We start from the raw sequence: 20,902 nt of genomic DNA, 5'->3' as shown, positions 1-20,902 counted from the left end.
CCCCGTCCAGCGTACATTATATGTTCACCTGGCAACAGGCGCACATTATATGATATACCTATTCATGGGGCGCACATTATATGATATACCTATTCATGGGGCGCACATTATATGTACGCTCCATTCAGGCGTGCATAATAACTACGCCCATCAGCAAACGAACGTAAAATGTACGCTCGATCATATATAGTCCACTACCGTAGCGTTGCAACACGGACTAAACCCAAAATTTGGTCGTTTTTTTGCTCTTTAGTCTTTGGTTTTGATCGCACCACTGCAGTTGCTCTAATACCACACAGAAGCAACAACTCATTTTCTCTTTACAGCACAACCAACAACACTGCACTCACGGCATCTACAGCTTCATAACCACCTAGTCCATTGCAGGCATCATAGAACCAACACTTTCTCAGTCCATTTTGTAACTTGAGTTTCAGCCACAAGTACCATCATGGTCAAGACCACCATCTCAAGCCATCTACAAACCCATTTCAGTTCTTATCTCCCATTAGCTTCTTGTTCTTCTCATCTGACCCATAGCTATCTGCAGCACCAACTCATCTGCACTTTTTATTGCATTCTATAAACCTCAACAGCACAGCTCAATCCAACCTCACCTCAAGTTCCAACCATTACCCATAGCAGTTTCAGTACCAGTACCAGCACACTCAAATCCCTGTAATTCCATTACCAGCACAACTCATTTCTTTCATTCAGCAACACCACCAGCTACCACCATCTGCAATTCAACCAAAACACATTCGCATCTCCTCCACCATTTCTCAAATTATCATACCCTTGGCAACACTCCTCAGACCATGGCTCGCAGCAGCTTCAATTTCTTCTACAAGTCAGTACCATGAACACTAGCCAAACTGCAATAACCACCATCAAATCTCGACTGTGACCACCGTCAATACTTGGAAATATCCTGTATCCCATCTTCTCTCTACCAGTTCAACAACCCCATCGAGAAAAACACCAACATCAGCCATCAAATTCCATTTGCAGCAGCAACTCACAAACCAGATTACCACCATTATTCATAGTAACAACCAATTCGAATATGAGAGCAACCCTTTGATCACTCAGCTGACAGGACATGAGCTTCAATGCCAGCTACAACATCTGCTTCTCACTGCCATCTTCTAATTCACCCTCCAATTCTTGACCAGGACAACCTACAGAACCGCAACAACCAGACTCAGTTCTCTTCTGTCAAAACCCAAATTCAACATCTCAATCTTCACAGCAGACCCATTTCCTTGACTTTGTGCAGCAATCATCACAACCCATTGCTCAATTTGATTCTTCTTCAAACCCTAACTTCAATTCCTTACTAACTAAATAGTTATTCAAGGAAAAACAGATATCAAGGAAAAACAGAATCTTCCATGATTCTTTTCATTTGATTTGAATCTTCATGGCAACATCACCATTCAACAGCTCCAACTTCTAACTTCTTAAACGACATCCATCAAACCCATCTTCCATTTTATTATCACAAAAACCCGCATTTGAATCTCTCAATAAACAACATCAATAGCAGACCCCATCTCAACACAATTTTAGTCAGATTTTAACCTAAATCCACTATATGGAATAACTACAGCATCATCTTCTCCTGCTATATCTTTCTCAGTTCTCTCAATCACAATTCTCTGAGATTCACTGTTTCTTGGATAAACAGTGGAGCCACCATCGGTTTAGGCAGAAGAAGAAAAATGATTTCTCCGCTGAAACTTAGTTTTTTTTTTTTTTTCTTAACTAATTGGAAGCTTAACAAGCTAAGCTCCAACCAACGTACTACTACATAAGTTGAACATGTTGCCGTGCTAGCCTACGAGCGAGCCTCATGAGGACCAAAGCCGAGGGAGCCGAAGCGGAAAGTGTAGCTAATGTCTTCGCAAGGGGGCAAGCTAATTCTACCGTCCATGTCAAACTCTGTAATATTGATTATCTGGGACTTGAACCTGGGACCTCCTGGAGCGCATGAAACCTCTGTGGATGGCACGAAACCAGCTGATCTACAAGCCGATTATAAGAAACTGGATCTCATATCACTCGCCTGTGAAGTGACAATTCCGTCTTTTATGCTCCAAATTGATAATTTCTTCTCCTTTTACTTCCGAATGAACCTGTCTTCTAGCAGTATTTACAGTGATGCAAAAAGAGTGATTGATTACTTGAAGAATAAAAACAGTAGTCTCTGTTGGTTTAGTTGCACAATCATGGATGACTGTAATCTGTTATTAAACTACTGTAATCATGGATTTGCAGTGAGTTGTTAGGACAGTTGGTGTTATTAATCTCAACTCTATAGCAGACAAAGCTGCTAAGTATTGCAGGCGTTTTAACATTTGTAATGAGTGGTGGGAAATCATCCCTAATTTCTTAGCAAAACTCTTGTAATACTGGAAGCTCTTCAATGCAATCTTTTTTCTTAGCAAAAAAATCATAAAAAAGTGGCCTTTTTTTTTTATCCTTTTATAAAGTGGCCGAGTTAGACTTTTCCGTTCCTTTTTTTCAAAAGAACATTAACGACCGTTAATTTAACACGAGACAAGGCTATTGTAGACCTTTTACAGCCTAGTCAACTCATGACTCGACTCATCTTCTTCTTCATCCTCTTCCGTTCTTCTCCTGTGATTTTTTCGTTCCCATGGAATCCTAAAAAATTATTGAAATCAAATCAAATTCAACGAATCATTACCAACAGTTGTATACATCTCTCGAATTAACCTATCTTAATTAAAGAAAAAAAAACAAGGTCATATCTAACACAAACTCAATCTCTTTAACCATGCATTTCAAATAATCAACACCAAAGCATCAGGTGAGAATGGTTTGGTTTTACCAGGTAGAAAAGCTGGAAATTGACGTTGTTCCGACATTGTTAGATGGAGAAGCAAGTCAAGACTTTGCCTGATTCTTCACTGCTTAATTTTAGCTAAAACTTCTCCTAGAACTACCACTTTATCAAGCACAAAACCATTCTTCCAAGCTCGACAGAAATCCCATACATTCAAACGCATCATGTCACTTCCTCATCTTTACTTTGAAATTCTTTCCAACTGTCCTAACAACTCACTGCAAATCCAAATCAAATTGAAACCCATGAATTTTAATAGCACCACAATTCAAATAAGCATACATAACATGAATTAGCGAAACCCCTTGTCTCAAATTGTAATTGAAGAATCAAAAAATCATAAGAAAAAGATCGACTATCTATAACAAGAGACTAAAGAACAATTGAGAGAGAGGGAACACAGTTGAGACAGAGTTTCCACTTCCCTGGTGTATCATCAACACCATCAGTAAACCCCCAAATTTGAAGAACCCTAAATTCAATTTCCACTCCATGTAACAAATTAATACAATTAACCATCTAATATGAGCAATACGAAGATAAATAAACACTGGGTTTGATTATTTACTCCATTTGAAGACCCATATTGCTTCAATTCAAAAGTTTCCTTCTTCTTCTTCTTCCTTAAATCTCAACTTCTGTGCACTGTAATCGAACACAAACGCTGGTAATACTCTTGGTATACCACCATTAAATCTTATGAATAATCAAACAACAATTTTATTTTTTTAATGGTACCCTAATTTCGAAGATCTCTCTTGAATGATTTTACTGGTTTGGTTTTAATGGTAATGGCAAGAACAGAATGCCTAAAGAAGAAGAAGCACAGTATACGGTCGGTTTCTTTATTAACTTATAAGGATATGATGGTCATTATACCATGAAAAATTGACTTGGTCAATCACGTAGACCAATCTGGTGGGCCCATAAGTGTAAACTAAGAGTTATTTGTTATTTCTGTAGGATAATTACAAAGAGTTTAGACATCATGGATCACCCACAAACTTAAGCCACCACATAGGTTAAGTGTTTATAGCTGCATTTAGTCATTCCTTCCTTTTCTTTAAAGGATTCTGAGGCAAATAGATTAATTGACTATCTTTATAAATGAAAAGTGCTCAGACATTTGAAATGAGGTTTATCTAATTGCAGAGCTGTTTAAGGTCACTATCTTTATGAACCTTTTGTTCGTTTCTTTTTAAAAGCTTCATTAAACATAGTTACTATGGCCATCCAGTTGCAGAGATAGGGTATGGAGATGGGTAAGACTAACAGTGTAACTAAATAAGAATCACACAACAGGTTAAATGAGAAATTTGTTGTGCTTAAAATTTTGTATGACTTCATCAACAAGATAGCAGTTCCAAAGTGTTACAAAGAAGAATTAGACAACAACTGGCTAAGAGCTCTAGAATACTTTGTTCGTCACAAAATTTTCATATGACTGTCATCTACAAGATGGTATTTCCAAAGTTTTTTAGCATGGTAGGGTGTGTACATTGGATAATTGAGTCAATCACATCACCCGAAATTCTACGCAAGCGGTTAACAAAATGATGGTTTGGTTTCTTACGTCATTATATATACATATCCTTATCTTCTCATTGCTCATCATTTTTTGTTTTTCAGTAAGCAGATCCTGAAAAAAAGTCAAAGATAGTAGAAACTCTTTTATTCAAGTGAGTAAGTATTGTCCTCTAAATTACCGCCTTCAACTCTTTACGATATATACTTGAAAGTTGCAGGGTGCTAGGGAGACCACTTGAATGAGTTAATTATATTTGTGTTCCCTTATTTATTTATTGTAGCTTGCTTAATGTAAAAAAAATGCTCCATCCATATGTCAGAATGATGTCACTATGATTGTTATTTGGCGGATATCCAAAATCGAAAGAAAAAAAGTCAAAGATGGTAGAAACTCTTCTATTCAAGTGAGTAAGTATTGTCCTCTAAATTACCGCCTTCAACTCTTTATGATATATACTTGAAAGTTGCAGGGTGCTAGGGAGACCACTTGAATGAGTTAATTATATTTGTGTTCCCTTATTTATTTATTGTAGCTTGCTTAATGTAAAAAAAATGCTCCATCCATATGTCAGAATGATGTCACTATGATTGTTATTTGGCGGATATCCAAAATCGAAAGAAAAAAAGTCAAAGATGGTAGAAACTCTTCTATTCAAGTGAGTAAGTGTTGTCCTCTAAATTACCGCCTTCAACTCTTTATGATAAATAGTTGAAAGTTGCAGGATGCTAGAGAGACCATCTGAGTGAGTTAATTATATTTGTGTTCCCTTATTTATTTATTGTAGCTTGCTTAATGTAAATAAATTCTTCATCTACAGGTCAGAATGATGTCGCTATGATTATTATTTTTTCAATGTTAATATCCGACAAACCCTTGGATGGATTATTACATTTTCTCATAAGATTACTTGAAATGAAATGAGGAGGGAGGGAAGATCACAGCCTATACTAAGGGAAAATTGAATATATCCAAATAATATTTCCAAATTTCTTTTGCTCAAAATTTGATAGGAAACCTCTTCAGTGCCTTTTGAAAAACGTTTTTTACCAGTCTTACAACAACAATTGGTTTAGGAAAGATGAAATAACACCTATGGTATTAATTGTCACATCTTGGCGGAGCATAAAAGAATGCGTACTTAATTTGCCATGGATTTCATGTTACTTAAGAATTAAAATCTTAAGAGGAAGTAGAAAATGAGTTGTCCAAATTTGTTTTGAGTCTTAGAAAGTTATGATGTGTCTTCATTTTCTTTTTGGAATTAAGTTGATGATTCTCAGTTTCCTTAGTTATTCATATGCAAGAAGAGCTTTGCCTTTTATGATCTTGAATAGCTAATAGTCAGTGACTCATATCCTTGCAGTATTTCATTGTTGATTTGGTTTCACTTAATTATATATATTATGTAAGAAATTGTATGACTCTCATATAAAATATGTTATGCCAGAAGCCCAAGAGGAGACTTCCAACATTGTATGGTGGAATGTCGTAGAAAAATTACAGCTACCAGAAGCATGTCGTTTTGTAAAGACTTAGTTCGTGTCAGAACCACGTCTCTGCAAATCTGGGTTCCAAATCTCTCTACTTCACCATCAATGGTTAGCAATTTATCCTTGATTCAGTGGAACTGGATGCTGCAAAGCTGGCTTCCAAATTAGCATCCATAGCAGGGCTCACATCATCATTTGATCAATCAGCACCAATACCAGCAGCCTACCAGCAAGTGCTCCATTTAAAATTTCTAAATCGAAAGTTTGGGGTTAGTTGATATTACTAATTACCAATATGATTTCAGTTTGGATTGGGTAATTGGTATTTATTGTCTACAATTCAGACATTTCTTTTTAAAGCCATATATTTGGTCACGAGGACACTTGCACTCCATGCAAGTTAGATAGATACAAATATTCAGATAAGAACCCTCAACAACGCACCGATATTATGAAATCCAGCAGAAGGTTGGTGCATGTTTGTTGCACCATGTTTTAACATTGTTTGTACCCTGTTGCTAAAATAGTTATTTTATGTGTAGTCGTTTTTCAGAGATAGCCACACGGTCACAGGTATATCAACGAATAAGTCAGTAACTTTCATTTCGTGGTGACAATCACCCAATTCCGGGCCGTTACGGCACGGGTCATACTCTAGTCATTCTTACAAAAATAAATGGTTTTTGTCTAATCTGACGGTTACAGACAAACCTTTTTAAGAGATCAATGGTAGCAATTGCTTTCAAAATGAGAAGGATAAATCGTGTCTCAGAACTAACCCCTTTTAAAGTCCCCATCGGACGTCCGTGATCTCTTATGGCTGGAAATCAACATTTTCTTCGCCTTCTCCTTCTCCTCCTTCTCCGATTGTTCTTCTGTTACAGAACAATAAAACCCTTTAACACCACCATTCAATCCGTTTGATTCAGACGTTATGAAAACACCATTACGTTCCCTTGAAATATTCGACTATATAAATCCCCAAAAAAAAGTTTTCCGGCGCAGATTTTCAATGCTTAGCAATCGCCTTTTTCCTATCAAGATGCATGTAAGTTTCTGTGATTTTGGTACTCTTCCGGGGAAAATTTTATGATTTTGGTAGCATTGCCTGTTTTTGTTGTTGCAGATTTTGGAGCACCACAGAATTATAGTTCAGAGTGAAGCGTCAATCTCAGGTAAGTGTCAGTTGAATTCCATTTCGTTTGAATTGAATTATTCAACTTTCAACTGTTTGTTATAATGCACATCAGTTTTGGATTATGGGAACCCATTTTAATCAAAAATGAATAGTCACATACCAAGGTAATAATGCTTACCAATCCCCTTTTCCCTATCATCAGCTGACCTTATGATGATATAGGAACCCATTTTCATAAGGACCTTCAAAATCAATCTTTTCAAGCATTTGTATAACTTATTAATCTCTTTTATGTCAACCATACATTTTGTTTACATAGCCATTCTATCGAGAAGTTTGTTATGTCTTTCTTCAACCATAATTAAAATGGTAAATATAAATCTAAAGTGAAAACTATAAATGTAATACTGTAATACAATCAGCTTTCCGGGTAAAGCTAAACCATGAAAGGAGAAGAAGTCCCAACTAAATCTAAACCAAACTGCGAGTACAGTTTGTTGTTAAAATGGTCAGAGAAACTGATGTTGAGCATTAATCTTAGTATCTTAGTCTAACTTATTTCATTTTAATATTCTTTTGATTTTATAGATTGTTATTATTCATCTTTTGATCTCATATGTTTTTTCAAAAGATTTGATTTGATTTTCCTATACATGCCTTTTCTGTTTTCCCACCACGCAAGCAAGAAATTTGAGGTACCCATTTCTCTTTGTCTCTCTCATACTCGCAACTGCAATTCCGTTTCCATGCGTCATCTGTTAATGTCAATCTTTGTTAATATTGTTTTGGTCTTTGTTAGTTGTTTTCATTTAGTTTTTTCCTAGACTCACAATGGTTATTGTATTTGAAGTTTGTTGACTGAATTGTATTACAGAATTGTGATTCATAACCGCTCATATTTAATTCAGATTGGTAAAAAAATTAAAAAATGGTTTATCTTTAATTTTGCAAGTGGGAAATTATGATTGGGGTTGAAGGACTTGAATATGAAACAGCTAAAATAAATATCTCTGTGAACCAACCGTATAATTTCGAACCATGTGTCCCCATTTTTTTTTTATAAATTCCATATGCAAGCGTAACCGTTGTCTAAATATGCAACTAAAGTTAGATGCAAATTCAAGTGGAACGTCTGTATTTCCACTTGATTATACACAACTCTGAAGATTGACAAAGTAAAAAACATATAATTGGTTTTTCAGCAAGTGAAATATGGAGGGTTAGTGGTCTTAAAGAAGAGATTCGCAACCTTGTTCAAATGTTTAAACCATCTTCTGACACTGATGCCTTATATTTAGCTAGAATGCCACAGGCCTCTGTCGATTTTCAATCTAAATGATTTCGACCATTTCCTAGACCAATGCGATCTTCCACTACATCTTTCTCCTCATTGACACCATCTATCAAACCTATTTTATCACCAATTACTACTCCTCCCAAACTTCCATTCTCTAATTCAAAGACATTTGTTACTCTTCCACCAACACCCACTAAATTGGAACCCACTATCCCTCCTATTAAACGGCTCACCCTTGCTTATATGAAGGTTCGTCGTGATAAAGGATTATGCTACAACTGCGATGAGTTCTATAAGCAAGGTCACATATGCAAGACTCAGCAATTATTTATGTTGGTTGCTTCTGAGGATACTGGTTCTCCATCATCTGGTGAAGAGCATGAGTATGATGTTGCTTCTCCTTCTTCGTCTGTTGACTCTCCTATGGAGATCTCCCTCCATGCCTTAACAGGTATGGTTATGCCAACTACAATTCGGGTACCTGATTACATTCAGTCACAGGATATATTTATTCTTATCGATACTGGCGGTACCCAAAACTTTGTGGATGCCAAGCTGGCTGAGCAACTTCATCTTACTATTGCACCTACTGGTCCCATGTTAGTGACAGTAGCTAATGGAGATACTACCATTAGTAAAGGTATATTCCCTCAATTACCATGGACTATGCAGGGATTCGACTTTGGTAGTGATCTACGCATTTTACCCCTGGGAGGCTGCGACATGGTTTTTGGAGTAGATTGGCTGACACAGCTTGGCGATATCGTGTTTAACCTATCTGAGCTCAGAGTATCTTTCTTATACCAGGGTCAACACATTACTCTGCTGGGAAGTTCTTCTTCACCCACTTGCAACATGATTAGTGGTAATACGTTTATGAAGTTTCTTAAGGACAACACACCCACTTTCATTTGGAATTTTTTTTCGATATCAGCTGTCCGTTTGGAACCAGTTCCTTCTACCATCTCTACAGTAGTGGAATCCTTCTCTGATGTTTTTACGACTCCAACATCCTTACCACCTAAAAGAGCATTAGATCATCAAATACCTTTAAAGCCCAACTCTGCACTTGTATCTCAGAGACCTTGTAAATGTCCCCACTTATAGAAAGCAGTGGTGGAACAATTGATTCAAGAGATACTTGATGCTGTTTTCATCCAAGAGATTCACAGTTTGTTCGCTTCTCCCATTTTACTCATCAAGAAGAAGGATGGTTCTTGGCGTTTCTGCGTGGATTACAGGAAATTAAACGACATCATAGTTAAAGATAAATTTCTTATTCCGTTGATTGATGATTTGCTAGATGAATTAAATGGAGCCATCATTTTCTCAAAAATTGATTTTAAATCTGGCTACTATCAAATCTTGATGAACTTATATGACATTCATAAAACTTCCTTTCGCACTCATCAAAGCCATTATGAATTCAGGGTTATGCCATTTGGCTTAACCAATACTCCGACCACTTTTCAGTCATTAATGAACACTATTTTCAAACCATTTTTGAGAAAGTTCATCCTTGTTTTTTTTTTGATGATATCTTGATTTATAGTAAATCACTTGAAGAGTTTGTAGTTCACCTTTCTCAAACTCTTGCTTTGTTAAGACAACATTCCCTTTTTTCCAACAAGAACAAGTGTTGTTTTGCTCAGCCAAGACTCTCTTATTTCATCCATTTGATTACTTCTGAAGGTGTTGCAGCTGACCCTGAAAAGATTGCAGCTATGTAAAATTGGCCTCATCCTACCACACTCAAGCAACTCAGAGGGTTTTTGGGCTTGACTAGTTACTACAGGAAGTTTTTTAAGGGTTATGGCAATATATGCAAGCCTTTGACTGATATGTTGAAGAAAGATTATTTTTCTTGGTCCCCAGCAGCATTACAAGCCTTCTTATCTCTCAAAACTGCTATGACAACTGCACCAGTGCTACCCTTACCGTATTTCTCTCAACTATTTATTTTAAAGACCGATACATGTTCTACAGGTGTGGGTGCAGTTTTAATGCAAGCAGACAAGCCCATAGCTTTTTACAGAAAGCCTTTGGGTCCACTGGATTTGGCATTATCCACTTATGAAAAAGAACTATTGGCCATTGTCATGGAAGTTCAAAAGTGGAAGCATTACTTGTCCTAACATCAGTTTATTATTCACACTGATCACCAGAGTTTGAAATATTTCATGGAGCAAAGAATCACTACTGTTTTACAACAAAAATGGCTCGTGAAGTTACTTGGCAGAAGGGTTTGGAAAACAAGGCAGCTGATGCATTATCAAGAGTTTCTCATTCTTCATCCACATGCCAATCATTGTCAGTAGCACAACCACAATGGACTCAAAACATTATTGCTAGCTACATGAAGATGCTCATGCTCAACAATTGATCTCTCAACTCCTTATATCTCCATCTGATTCTCCATATTCACTTCAACATGGTATTTTGAGGTATAATCTAGACTATATGTTGGTTCTAGTGCACATATTAGAAGCCAAATCATACATTTAGTCCACTATTCAGTTGTAGGAGGCCACTCTGGCATGATGGGTACTTACAATAGAGCAAAAACTTACTTTTATTTGCCCAAGATGAAGGATGACATATTCCAGTTTGTTGCTGAGTGTGATGTCTGTCAATATCACAAACATGAATTGTCCACTCCTGCTGGTCTTTTGCAACCTCTTCCTATTCCAGACACAGCATGGCAGCATATTTCAATGGACTTCATTGAAGGCCTTCCCATGTCCTTCAAGAAGAATGTCATATTGGTGGTGGTGGACAGACTAACTAAATACATCCACTTCGTTTCCTTGAGTCACCCCTTCACTGCAATTTCAGTAGACAAAGAATTATGCACCACGTATTCAAGTTGCATGGCCTGCCAACTTCCATTGTTTCAGACAGAGACAAGGTATTTCTTAGCATTTTCTTGCAACATTTGTTTAAATCCTTAGGCACTCAGTTAAATCTTAACACCTCATATCATCCACAAACTGATGGACAAACTGAGAGAACTAATGCTTGTTTAGAACAATATTTAAGATGCATGACTAGTTCTTCTCCTAAATTGTGGCTCAATTGGTTGGCCTTAGATGAGTGGTGGTTCAACACTAATTACCACACCAGCCTCAAAATCACCCCATTTCAGGCATTATATGGTTATAGACCACCACATTTGGCATTCCCTGTACAAGCCACTACTTCAGTTGTTGCAGTACGAGACTACTTGTCAGCAACAGATCACATGCTTAAACTCCTTAAGGAGGATTTGACAAAGGATCACCACAGAATGAAGCATTTTGCTGATGCTAAGAGGATTGACAGATCCTTTTCAGTTGGTGATTGGGTATTCCTGAAGTTACAGCCATACAGACAGTCATCTGTGGCTTTGAGAAGTAATCTGAAGCTTTCTGCAAGATACTTTGTTCCTTTTGAAGTTTCACAAAGAGTTGGAGCTGTGGCTTATAAACTTCAATTTCCAGTGGGTTCTAGGATACATCCTATATTCCATGTATCCCAATTGAATAAGAAGATTGGCCAGCATATTACTCCAGCTGCCAACTTACCCTTAGTGGATTCTTCTGGTGCTTTCATAGTGTTACCAGTTGCTGTCTTGGACTCCAGATTTATTCTCAAAGAAGATAACCCTGCCCTGCAGGTGCTCATTCAATGGACTGGTTCACCACCTGAAGATGCTACTTGGGAAGAAGCCAGTCACATTCGTTCTCATTTCCCTGATTTCATCCTTGAGGACAAGGATGTGCCGGGGGGGAGGGGGGTATTGTCATGTAACTAGGGAGTCTAGTAGTTGTTTTGGTCCTGTGTTCTTATGTATTGCAACTAGTTAATAAGTATTTTGGGCCTGTGTCCTTCTTAGCCCATTTGAGAGAGAATTGTATCCATTGAGGTGTAGCCATCTGTAGGGAACCCGATTGGTTTACTACCACCCATTGGGGGGATCGAGTAGTGTTGCGGCTATTTATGGCCAGGGTCCTTGTAAGAACAATTCTCATGTTGAAATAAATCAAGAGATTGATAGGCTCTTCCTTAAGTTAGGAGAGTAGGTTATTGCAGTAATTGAATCTCTAAGTATGTTCATGACATTTTATATCCAACCATGGTTATATATTCTAAACTCTCATTTCAATCATTGAAATATTCTTAAAGGACGTTATATAGTTGTTGTTCACAAACCATTTTTCGTCAAAGCAATTTTCAAGTAATTGAAACTTAATATGACTTTCGTGGCTGGTAAAGATGAACTTGGATAAAGAGAAATCTTACCAACACATATTTCGAGAAATAGATAAGCGAGATAAACTCGGCTCAAAATATAAAATGTGTATAATCAAAGTCTATATAGCAATACGACTTTTGTCTCAAGCTAGGAGATAGAGTAGATAGACTTTTGAGTGACAAATAAGTTCAAGTCTCCACATACCTTTTAGTAGATGAAGTTCCACCAGTTCCTTGAGTAGTTCTTCGTCTTTGTATGATGATCTCCATGGAGTCTAGAGCTCAACTACACTTTCTATCCTAGTCCGAAACTTAGCTATAAGTAGAATAGAAATCAAGACTTATTGTTTTGGAAACTAAACTTGACAACAAGCTTGAGATAGCAACACTTGCGAGTTCGACCGAGCAGTGCTCTAACAAAGTGGTTATGGAGTACAAATGGTATTGAAACCTATCGAAAATCAATTCAGCGTCTAAGGGTGCATATCTTCCTTGCTGGGCTAGATGAAAGTTTTGAGCAGATCCGTGGTGAAATCTTGAGAAAGGATCATATTCCTAAATTGGAATTATGTTATGCACTTGTTCGTCGTGAATCTTTTCGACGTACAACGATGGTTAAAGAATCGGAAGCAATTGAACCTTCTGCTATGGTAACTCGGAACTAGTACAATCAAAAGGGATCCTTTCAGGGACATTCAAAGGAGGTGGACAAGTCTACACTCAAGTGTACCCATTATAATCAAACTGGACATACAAAGAATATTTGTTTTGAGCTGGTTGGATATCCAGAATGGTGGGATCAACATCTCGAGGGGAATAATGAGTCAAGGAGGAATTTTAGTGCTGATTCGGCTTCAACAAAGAAACAAAAGGATTTTATGGTAACATTTGCGTCAGTTGTAAGAGCAGGTGATGATGGTAAGGTTTTATATATCTCTTCACTTGTTTCGAATAATTCATGGATAGTTGATTCTGATGCTACAGACAGACCATATGATATTTGATTCTAGATAAATTTCATCCATTAAACCATATATACAAAAAAAACAGTCTCCACTCTAAATGGATCACAAGCTCCAATTATTGGAGAAGGATCAGTATCCCTCATTGAAACTTTGAACTTAGATTATGTCTTGGTAGTTCCCACCTTAGATTGTAATCTGTTATCAGTTTCCCAAATAACTAATACTTTACACGGTGCGGTAATTTTTTGGCCCGACTCTTGTGTATTTAAGGACATCAAAAAGTGGCAAACGATTGGTTATGATGTTAAGCGTGGGAAGCTATTTACTTGGATTTAGTGTCGAATAGTTCTGATAAGATGCATCAATCTATACTTGTTGATGGTTTTGAGGGGGAGAGACAGAAATCTCAAATTTTGTTATGGCATCGACGATTAGGACATGCGTCGTTTGGATACTTGAAAAAGTTATTTCCTAGTTTGTTTGCAAAAATTGATATCTCTAGTTTTCATTGTGCGGTATGTGAACTTGCAGAAAGCCATCATGCTTCTTTTTTACTATCTTTCAATAAGAGTCCAGTTCCTTTTATGGTTATATATTCTGATGTTTGGGGGCCATCTGAAGTCACTACTTTGGGTGGTTCAAAGTGGTTTGTTACGTTTATTGATGATTGCACCAGGATGAGCTGTGTAACCAATTGAGTAACCTAAAATAATAAGAGATTGTTTTATATCTTTATCTTTTAACATGGTACCAGAGAAGGCTATTTGCGCTGAGTAATTGACCACGCCTTTACTCTGCGTCACTCGATTTAATTGTGCACGTTTTAGACCCAACGAGGCTACACGTGAGGGGGCGTGTTGAGATTATTAGTCTCACATTGTCTGGGCAATCTAAGATCCTGCGGGTTTATAATCCTATGGGTCACTCCACTCATTTCCAATGGGTTTTGAGTTGGATGCCCATATTCTAACAAGTTCTTAATTGAACTTGTGCTCAATTGCCAAATCTTTGTGGGGAGTGCGGCTATGGAATATTGTAGGAGTTTTCTTGTATCTTTATAAACTCCTTGATGAATACACTAAGTTTCGACTATGTGAAATCATCGAAACAAAGTTGATATGTTCTCTTTTGGTCGTGAAGTATCTATATGAAAATTTCATTATGATACCACTAGTTTTCGTACCTTTACCAATTTATATTGACAAAAAGTGGGAGAATTAATGTGTAGTTCACACTACAAATACATATAATTTACGAATCATTATGTAAGGGTGAGTGGTTTTCATTATGAGATGAAGTATTGACTAAGGGGAAGTGATACATATCACCATAGTATTGTTGTCAAAGTTGTGATGCAATTAAACTTTGATACTGCGCAATAATACTATGACGTTGTATAATAATGATTGAGAGCAAATGTTTTCTCATTATTATGGTTACGGATCTTCAACAACTATGATGCTCAGAATCACTGGAGTACTTGGAAGTGACGAAGATTTTGAGTAATGTTGAAGGATGAGAAGATACAAAGTTTTATTAATTTTGTAATCCATATGTGTTGATAGTTTTGTCACTAAAATTGACAAAGAGGGAGATTGTTAGAGCATTGCTCGGTCGAACTCGCAAGCGTTTCTATCTCAAGCTTGTTTGTCAAGTTTAGTGATCAAAACTATAAGTCTTGATTTCTAGTCTACTTATAGTTATGTCTCGGACTAGGATACATTGTAAGTTTAGCTTTAGACTTCACGGCGTTCATCAACTGAAGACGAAGAACTACTCACGAGAGCTTGTGGAACTTCATCAACAAAAGGTATTTGGAGACTGAAACTCATCTATCACTCGGAAATTATATTTCTACTCTATCTCCTATTTGAGACAAAAGTCGCATAGCTATATAGTATTCGATTTATATGCATTTGATATTTATAGCTGAGTTTAACTCGCTTACATATTTCTTGAAATATGTGTTGGTAAGATTTCGCTTTAACCAAGTTCATCTTATATGATCATGTGAAAATCTCCTGGTAACATGTTATATGATTTTTGTGAGACAGTCATTTGATGTAGACTCGGAATGTTTCGCATTTATCATTCGATCACTTGAAAATTGCTTTGAAGCTAATAGTTTGGGTGAAGAAGCTATTGTCGTCTTCTAAGAATGTATCAATGATTGAAATGGAGTTTTGAATACTTAACCATGATTGGATTATAAAAATAGTATGCGTACTTGAATATATGTTGATCCAAGACCGGTGTAGTATGCATACCCGTATGTGTACTGGTAAGGGTCGGGTGAAGTCCGGGAGCTAGAGTATGTGTACCCGTACGCGTACCGGCGAACTTAGTTGAACTCCGGGAACTTTGGTATGTGTACTCGTACGCGTACTGATTTCAAATGATGTTTGGATGTGTGATAGTATGCATACGCATTTGCAAACTGTCGAACACAGTCCAAGTCCGGCTACTTAGGTATGCGTACCCATTTTCATACTTGAGTGAGTTATGTTCTAAAATAGGTTATGTCATGAACCAATACATTAATGTAATAAGGAATGCAATCTTTGCAAACCATGGCTATAATGTTCATGAATCGATTCGAGTGAATCAAACCGATTTTACTTCAATTGTGTCTTGTATACTTCTATGAGATTATAAAAAATTGAACAACTCTAGAACAAGTTTCATTTAAATCATTTTAACTAGTTGTGGTTAAGATGAATAAGGTTTATATGAAAGTGTTAGTCTGGCTAACTTCGGTTAACTATTGTTGAGCCAACCTAGTGTACACGTTTAGGTACGGTTACTCATATTTAAATGAAGGTACATTTCATTTGTGTGTAACAAGATAAGTTCGATCTAACGGTTGAAAGATATTACCTTGAGTCTAATCAGGTTTTCATCTTACGGTGAATATTGAATGCTTTGTTATCAAGGTAACATTGATTGCAAACTCTGATTTGAAGACTATATAAGGAAAAACTCTAGCAACCGGGAAACCTAATCCCCACAACTCCTGTGTGATACTAGTTGCGACTAGAGTCGGTTCTCCTTTAACCTTAGGTTTTTTCCAAAACCATGTAGGTTAACGACTTGAAGACTTCATTGGGATTGTGAAGCCAGGACCAACTATTTTCTCTGTAGTTGCATGTTCTGATCTTGTTGATTTCTATCGTAATTGAGTACTATCTTCTCTAATATTTTCTCGAGATTCAATCTCCGATTGGAAAGATAAAAAAGTAGTCACAAACATCTTCGTCTCATCGTTTGTGATTCCATAATATCTTGTTTCACTACCATACGATTAAGATTATTGTGAGGTGATTGATAACATTAGGCTGTTCTCCAGGAATATAAGTCCGGTTTATCAATTGGTTCCTATGCACCTTGATTTATCATAAGACGGAACAAAACTCATAGGTATTTCTGTGGGAGACAGATTTACCTATCTCAATAGACTTTTCTTGGTGAGACATATTTGTTTATCAAGTATTCGAATTTGGGTCGTAGAAACTCTTAGTTGTGGGTGAGATCAGCTAAGGGAATCAAGTGCGTAGAATCCCCTTGGGGTTCAGAGACGTAAGGAGCGCAACTGTACCTTGATTAGTGTGAGATTAGTTAGGGCTCAACTACATTCCAGTCCGAAGTTCATTGGTAGTAGGCTAGTGTTTGTAGCGGCTTAATACACCGTGGTGTTCAAAGCTGGACTAGGTCCCGGGGTTTTTCTGCATTTGCGATTTCCTCGTTAAGTTTTTTTCTGGTGTATGTGTTATTTCTTTTTCGCATTATATTTGTTTATATAATTGAAAATTATCACAGGCTGTGCGTTAAGTTCAATCAGTTCTTGAATCCGCCCTTTGGGTTGTTGATTGAATTGATTGACACTTGGATATTGGTTTGTGATACCGTCCAAGTTATTTCTCTTATTCAATCGGGCTCGCAAATTCCTATTTTTTTGATTACGGATTGAATTGAGAAATTGAGATATAACTCTTTGATATAGTTTTCTAGATATTTAGTCTGACTGTCTAGTTGATTCTCTTGAAAGTATACTGGAGTTAGTCCATACAAATTGCTAAGCGAAATGTTGGGTGTGGTTGTTAGACCCCCCGCTTTTTCAGTTTATACTCTTTAAAACTTGTAGAGATACCTAATTATTATACAACAAGAACAACTAGAAAACATCTAGATATATCTTGTTAAAACTTCTTAAGGAATTTATGAGACACCTTAGATGAAGTTTTCTTTCTAATCCAGATTTTGACCAACTAAGATTTATGTGATCTTCAATTGAAATCTATCAAATCTAGGTTTTATAATCAACAATCCTTGAATTTCCTTATCTCAGAAGAGAAGGACCTTAGAATAAACAAGGATTATTGAAGTAACCTAAATTATAAGTTACGTAACTATCAAAGAATATTATTACCAACTCGTGCTTTATGATCCCCAAAAAAAAGTCTTATCATCTCACTCTTCTTCATGAAGAACAAAAGTAGTGGAAACAACCTTATGAAGCACACACAAATTTTCCAAGGGATGATTTGTGTAGCTTACATGAACCCTTTAGTTATAGTGGATGGTTTCTTGAATTTTAAGCAAGTTCGTGAGCTATTTCCTTTTACAAGGCTCTCCTTATTTTGAGATTCCTAAGTTAAAACTCTTACATAAATAATTACTTTAGCATAAAATGTATTTTAGTAAAATAAATCACAATTTAACTTAAGAAGGAGTTTAAACATCAAACACACTTTAATATGGAAATCAATTGTGTGTGGAAGAATATCCATCTTGCCTAGAAGCGGAAACATCAAAAACTTGACTAAAAAAGTCATCTAGTCACGTTTCTGCGGTTTAGTCCGTGAATCATTACAAACAATTCGTGGATTGCTTCCTATACAAGAACTGCAACACAACAACACTTACAAGTGTTCTCCAATAAATCACTCATAACTTCTTCGTTATATATCGGAATTTAGTGATTCTTGGATCATTGAATTCGTATGCTCATTCACTACAACATGAGTACTTTCCAAGAACAAAGGTCATTCTCACTAAAGTCTTGGGCTCAAATATCCTCGATTTATATATAAATGTATATTTACTGTCATGGGAATTTTTCCATAGAGTGAGCACTTGTTTTGATAGATTAGATAGGTAGAATTGAATAAGAGTTCCAAATGAAATCAGTCACCACATACCTTTGTTGATAAAGTCCTCGTTGATGTCTTCGTTTGATCTTCAATCTTCGGGGGTTACTCAATGATATCTGATACTCAACTACCAACTTTTAATCCTACTCCAAGACTTGACTTTAGTAGACTAGAAATCAAGATATAATTGTGTATAACTAACATTGACAACAATCTTGAGATAACAAATTATTAGACCGAGCAGTGCTCTAACACATAATTAATTTTATGTATAAGATTTTGAATCACGTAAAAATTGTCTGGTCAAAGGACAATGTTGAATGGTAGTTTTAAGGTTATAATGGAAGATGGTGAGTATCTAAGCAAATCTTGGGTTATAATGACGGGGTTTGTGTCAAAAGATAAAAGTTAAGTTACAGATTAAATTTTAGGCAGTAAGAATAAAAAAAAAGTTAAGTTACAAAGTAAATTTTAAGCAGTAAGAATAAAAAATTAATTTTACTTGGATTCTAAGCGACCTCAAACACTGTGACTTACAGATTAAATGTTTGTCATTGTAATTTAAGTTACACTGTAAATTTCGAGTCAGGAGCTGAACAGATTTTAAGTCATGTAATTGTATTTTTTACATAGGCAAATTTAAGTCATGAAGTGTATTTATGTTCACTTATGAGAGTCACATTGACTTGGTTAACTCTCATAATTTGGCTCTCAGGGATGTTTGGTGCATGAGGCAGATTTTAGATCATACTGGACAATTTGAACATTCTATACTTATACATGAACTACTTTTAACAAACTTTGAGCATTCTTGTTATCCATAGTATTGTACGTGATTCAAGTGAAAATTAAATAGGTAGATTAGCATGCATGAGTTGCATTTTTTTTTTCTTATTTCTTTTTGGATAAACAACTACTAAGACCAAACTATGATTTAAACAATCTTGGTTAAGTCCTTCCCTTAATATGAGAACTTAAAGCCTAACTATTTATAGAGGTGGATCAACAACCCACACTCCATTAAGAGTCTTTTTAACAAATAATTTACCCACATAATTACTCCCTTTAAAAACCAAGATTAAACTTAAAAACTCAAATTCCTTTTTAAATTTTTTTTTAAGGAGTAAATTTATTAATTTCATATATTCTGGATCAAATACATCACTGATTGAAAAAACATGAAAAAAATACATACATTAAGTATTACAAAAACACGAAAATTGTAGTACAATACAAGTATCAAAAACATGATTTTCACATAGGAACTGATGATATTGAGGGGATAGCATCTGAATTTTGATTTTGCCTTTTGAACTTGTTTTTTTTTTCCTTCTTCTTCTTTTCCTTCTTCTTCTTCTTCAATAAGATTGAAACCTCACAAAAAGATCGAAATATGTGCAATACATCATCATCACGATTAGAATCTGTAACCATCGATATTTCTAGAAGCGCAGGCCCTCGCCTTGCCAAAGTAAATCGTCTTCAATGATCCCTTTGAAATGATTGTTGAAATCGATATAAACGTCCTTTGGCTACGATGAATCACTCTAAAAGTGTATTGGAAAAAGAAATGGCAATAATTTACAATATCCATTGAATTAAACGAAAATAAAAATAAAACTATACAATTGATTGTTATAATCCAATTCCGTTTTATTTATCCTAAAATTACAAATATATTACGATTTTATATTAAAATAAGAAATAGTAATTACACAAACCCAAATCTACTCGGCAAATCTGATATCTTTGATTAAATCCGAGCAAATCTTGATTTGGAGATGAAAAATATGGAAGATAAGAAATTTTGGATAATTATTTGGAGAAAACGGTTATATAGAGAAGAAAGAGAGAGAAGAAATAGTTCTCTCTAAGACCGTTAGTCTCACACAACAACTTCCTGATATACCAAGCAGGCTTGTGACCCATATGTTATTATCTAAAATATCATCAAAGAGAGTTGTAATATTCATTCACGACTAACATTTTTGTTTGTACAAGAATCTCGAAATTTTAATATAACCAAACCGACTATATGGAGTTTCATTTCCACTTTTGTAACGCATTTTGTCTACATGCTTACTGATAAAATTTCTAAGGTTTCATGTCTTTAAATATTTATGTTTTCTTTTTTGGCATATGCATATTGAATTTTTACAAGGAAATATTTAAGCAATAAATCCATCTTACAAAAACAAATGTGTTTTTTCCAATTCGACGAATCTGAAT

General features: G+C 35.9%; 1 long non-coding RNA gene across 1 annotated transcript; it reads right to left on the bottom strand.

The window, feature by feature from the left end:
- Positions 1-218: 218 nt before the first annotated feature.
- LOC113333746 lies at positions 219-3,706 on the bottom strand. Its single transcript, XR_003352304.1, has 3 exons — positions 3,441-3,706; positions 2,858-3,090; positions 219-2,670 (listed from the first exon to the last, which is right to left on the bottom strand). It is a non-coding gene; the product is annotated as an uncharacterized LOC113333746 (long non-coding RNA).
- Between the last annotated feature and the right edge of the window lie 17,196 nt (positions 3,707-20,902).

The sequence above is a fragment of the Papaver somniferum genome, unplaced genomic scaffold (assembly GCF_003573695.1).
Source record: "Papaver somniferum cultivar HN1 unplaced genomic scaffold, ASM357369v1 unplaced-scaffold_133, whole genome shotgun sequence".
Lineage (NCBI taxonomy): Eukaryota > Viridiplantae > Streptophyta > Magnoliopsida > Ranunculales > Papaveraceae > Papaver > Papaver somniferum.
Note: the sequence above shows the minus strand (reverse complement) of the source record. Positions and strands in the feature narration are given on the sequence as shown.